The sequence below is a fragment of the Schistocerca piceifrons genome, unplaced genomic scaffold, assembly GCF_021461385.2.
Source record: "Schistocerca piceifrons isolate TAMUIC-IGC-003096 unplaced genomic scaffold, iqSchPice1.1 HiC_scaffold_1035, whole genome shotgun sequence".
Lineage (NCBI taxonomy): Eukaryota > Metazoa > Arthropoda > Insecta > Orthoptera > Acrididae > Schistocerca > Schistocerca piceifrons.
Window position 1 is genome coordinate 57,501 of NW_025726836.1, and position 5,000 is coordinate 62,500.

A 5,000-nucleotide genomic window follows, 5' to 3' on the forward strand; every position below is an offset into this window, starting at 1 on the left:
GCACGAAGCCGTGGACCGGCAATGACTCCACCCGCACCCGTTCGTGCACCACCCCAACCGCCACACGCGCACCTCCAGCGGATGAACGGCGGAAGTTTCCCGCACTCGTAAAGTGCAATCCACCCCTATAACTTGCGTTTCATGAAGAGTTATTTCCAATATGCGACATTCCCGCTGTCCCTATACATGAGCCGCGACCTGTACCACTTACGAGCGAGAGACGCGATCGCGTTGCTCACTGTACGGCGTCCGATACCGAGCCATCAGCATGTCGGTCCCCATGCGCGTTGCACTCGCACTCGCAGTCGCAAAAACGTGGGGCAAATATATTACGCGGAAGAGCTATAACAGACCGAGCCCCACTGCATGGGGGGAGTCTTTGTCACTAATGTACACAGATGGAACATTTTGGACTGGAACCAGATTACCCGTACACACGGCGCTGATTAGTAATCAATGCAGAGCCATCAAACTACAGCAAATATACACAACTGTCCGTATACATGCTGAAAGAGTCTGCCCACAATGGGAACCACACGTCAGCCAGACACTCTGATCACGCACCACTCTCTGCTTCTAACAGGCGCACATACAATATGTAAGCACCAGCATGGAACAACATCCAGTGCATCTTCTCCGCCACATTACACAATCCACACTATCACAACCAGACCAGGAGGTCCATGCGGAAAATACAATATCCCAGCCTTTCGACATCCACCATTGCGCAGACCAGGCACCAACACCCACACATGTCCTATACAACGGTGCACCCAACATCACAATAGTACCTCCTGTCACAGCGCACAAACAATGACATGAGTCAAAGACACAGGTCTCACACAAGCATAGAATTGGAGCGCCGCCTCTAATAAGCCAAAGGTGCATCCTGACGTGACAAATCTGATCATGTCACAAGCATTCACTTACTATAATCACTATCAACGAACCTGCCGCCCCCGCCCCCCCCCCCCTACACCTTTCCTTACAACAACGTGTAACCTAACCTAACCTAACCTAACCTATGTTGTACCTTAACCTAACCTATGTTGTACCTTAACCTAACCTATGTTGTACCTTAACCTAACCTATGTTGTACCTTAACCTAACCTATGTTGTACCTTAACCTAACCTATGTTGTACCTTAACCTAACCTATGTTGTACCTTAACCTAACCTATGTTGTACCTTAACCTAACCTATGTTGTACCTTAACCTAACCTATGTTGTACCTTAACCTAACCTATGTTGTACCTTAACCTAACCTATGTTGTACCTTAACCTAACCCATGTTGTACCTTAACCTAACCCATGTTGTACCTTAACCTAACCCATGTTGTACCTTAACCTAACCCATGTTGTACCTTAACCTAACCCATGTTGTACCTTAACCTAACCCATGTTGTACCTTAACCTAACCCATGTTGTACCTTAACCTAACCCATGTTGTACCTTAACCTAACCCATGTTGTACCTTAACCTAACCCATGTTGTACCTTAACCTAACCCATGTTGTGCCTTAACCTAACCCATGTTGTGCCTTAACCTAACCCATGTTGTGCCTTAACCTAACCCATGTTGTGCCTTAACCTAACCCATGTTGTGCCTTAACCTAACCCATGTTGTGCCTTAACCTAACCCACGTTGTGCCTTAACCTAACCCACGTTGTGCCTTAACCTAACCCATGTTGTGCCTTAACCTAACCCATGTTGTGCCTTAACCTAACCCATGTTGTGCCTTAACCTAACCCATGTTGTGCCTTAACCTAACCCATGTTGTGCCTTAACCTAACCCATGTTGTGCCTTAACCTAACCCATGTTGTGCCTTAACCTAACCCACGTTGTGCCTTAACCTAACCCACGTTGTGCCTTAACCTAACCCACGTTGTGCCTTAACCTAACCCACGTTGTGCCTTAACCTAACCCATGTTGTGCCTTAACCTAACCCATGTTGTGCCTTAACCTAACCCACGTTGTGCCTTAACCTAACCCACGTTGTGCCTTAACCTAACCCACGTTGTGCCTTAACCTAACCCACGTTGTGCCTTAACCTAACCCACGTTGTGCCTTAACCTAACCCACGTTGTGCCTTAACCTAACCCACGTTGTGCCTTAACCTAACCCACGTTGTCCCCTAAAGTAACCCACGTTGTCCCCTAACGTAACCCACGTTGTCCCCTAACGTAACCCATGTTGTCGCCTAAACCTGCTCTGTAATTGTTATACGACTCGTTCAATTAGTGTAGTGTTGCCCACCCGCAACCCTCGCAATATAGTTCGCTACTCGCACTGCCCGCTCCCCTGTGTATCGCTTCATGTTAAACACCTTGCAAGTCTTGCTGACTTTCCACATGCTCCTGCTGTACACTGTAATGTGGATGGCAGCAGGACGTACATGCCGCCCCTCCCCACGTCCCCACCTTGCCCCCCTGCCTTCGCAAGCTGGTTGGTGAGAAGTTTGCATGTTCAATGCCCTTCGCATGCGACGTACTCAGGCTACGTTGTGGTGCGGCCTGTGTCAACCGTCCGCTAATGTCGTACGCGTAAACCACAATCTGTACTGCACATTCGTCCTTATGTACCGAATGATACATCGTGGCACATGTGTGACCGTACAACGACTGCGCCCAAAAACGGCGGACCATACAGTGCAAATATTGTGCACGCAGCTACGTGTCGTCTCCCTATGAGAGCTGGATTGCAGTGTGGTACGCCATAGAGACGTGTGGGAGGAACGGACGCCGTGGATGGCGATCAGCATGAGCTGTCTGTTGATGTATTCGGACCTAGTCGTCTCTCCTCACACACCGTGATGGCATGGTGCACCGCGTTCCATATCTGCGACATGCTACAGAGGCCGGTTGACAGTCGTTCGAGCAATGGACATCGCATACGTACGGGGGCCACCTTCCACGTATTGTCTAGGCGTGCACATTTTGTTGCGTGTATGTGGGCAGACGTAGTGTGGCGTGACACCTGACACAGGCATGCAATAATCGTTGAAGTTGCAAATGGCGATGGACGCCTGCGTTTTCTGGTGAAGTTACGCAAATGAACAAATGGTAACCTGTTGTGGTGCGGTTGTTCTCGCTAGGGGTGAATCGGTGATGGCGACGATAGGTTGAGGTACGAACCGGTTGTTCCAGCGATACCCACCATGCCGACGAAACTGAACGGCATCTGGGTGTGAAGCGATACGCGGCGGTGGCTGGGTGGGACCGTCCCCGGCCGGTGAGGGGGCGCCTCCCGGCGTGCTGGCCGCGCGGTGCGTGGGCGCACGCGCTACAGCCGGCTGGTGGGGGCGGCCAGTGGCAGGCGCGCCGGCCGACGGACGCGGCAGGCGTCGCAGCTGCGCGCCGGCGCACCCTGCGCGCGGCGCCGTGCGGCCAAAGTAGGTCCTCGCGGGCCCGGTGCGAAGCGCGGTGGACATCTTCAGTGTGCTGGTCCGATTGAGGACTGTGTGCGTTGAGGATGCGCCGCCGCCCGGCGCTCGGCGCCGCGACGCCGTCTGCTGCTCGGTCGCCCCAGCGGTTCTCGCTGGTGGTTTGTATCGCAGCTGTGCGGATGTGTTGGCGCGTGCGCTGTGCTGGGAGAGTTCGCTTCGGCACCCAAGTGGGGCTTTTGTCCTTCTGTGGCGCTGGCGTTGGAGCTGCCGGTCACCGTAGGTGGCGCGTGTTGTCTCCCGCCGGCAATGCCACGACAGCACGCTCCCGGGCCTCTGTCGGCAGCGGCAAGCTCAGTTGGGAGCACGGGTGGTCGCACCGAAAGCGTCTACTCGCCTAACTCCGGGCGATTGCGCCTCTCTCGAACCCGACCAAGTACTTGGGACGGCGCTGCGCGCCGCCGGGACCTGAGAGGGTTTCGAGGTGTATTGTGCAGGGGAGCTCAGCCTCCTCCTGTTTGCAGAATGATTGAGCGGACGCTTGCGTGTTCGCGCGGGCCCCCGGGACACACTCCCGGGCGGCCGGCTGCTCAGCTCTAGTTGACGCAGCTCCCTGGTTGATCCTGCCAGTAGTCATATGCTTGTCTCAAAGATTAAGCCATGCATGTCTCAGTACAAGCCGCATTAAGGTGAAACCGCGAATGGCTCATTAAATCAGTTATGGTTCCTTAGATCGTACCCACGTTACTTGGATAACTGTGGTAATTCTAGAGCTAATACATGCAAACAGAGTCCCGACCAGAGATGGAAGGGACGCTTTTATTAGATCAAAACCAATCGGTCGGCTCGTCCGGTCCGTTTGCCTTGGTGACTCTGAATAACTTTGGGCTGATCGCACGGTCCTCGTACCGGCGACGCATCTTTCAAATGTCTGCCTTATCAACTGTCGATGGTAGGTTCTGCGCCTACCATGGTTGTAACGGGTAACGGGGAATCAGGGTTCGATTCCGGAGAGGGAGCCTGAGAAACGGCTACCACATCCAAGGAAGGCAGCAGGCGCGCAAATTACCCACTCCCGGCACGGGGAGGTAGTGACGAAAAATAACGATACGGGACTCATCCGAGGCCCCGTAATCGGAATGAGTACACTTTAAATCCTTTAACGAGTATCTATTGGAGGGCAAGTCTGGTGCCAGCAGCCGCGGTAATTCCAGCTCCAATAGCGTATATTAAAGTTGTTGCGGTTAAAAAGCTCGTAGTTGGATTTGTGTCCCACGCTGTTGGTTCACCGCCCGTCGGTGTTTAACTGGCATGTATCGTGGGACGTCCTGCCGGTGGGGCGAGCCGAAGGCGTGCGACCGCCTCGTGCGTGCTCGTGCGTCCCGAGGCGGACCCCGTTGAAATCCTACCAGGGTGCTCTTTATTGAGTGTCTCGGTGGGCCGGCACGTTTACTTTGAACAAATTAGAGTGCTTAAAGCAGGCAAGCCCGCCTGAATACTGTGTGCATGGAATAATGGAATAGGACCTCGGTTCTATTTTGTTGGTTTTCGGAACCCGAGGTAATGATTAATAGGGACAGGCGGGGGCATTCGTATTGCGACGTTAGAGGTGAAATTC

At 53.2% G+C, this 5,000-nt stretch overlaps 1 non-coding gene across 1 annotated transcript in view; it reads left to right on the plus strand.

The window, feature by feature from the left end:
* Positions 1-3,992: 3,992 nt before the first annotated feature.
* The window catches only part of LOC124725228, a 1,909-nt gene continuing 901 nt past the window's right edge, over positions 3,993-5,000 (plus strand). Inside the window, exon 1 of the ribosomal RNA XR_007006679.1 lies at positions 3,993-5,000. This exon is cut by the window's right edge and continues 901 nt beyond it. This is a non-coding gene — a ribosomal RNA (small subunit ribosomal RNA).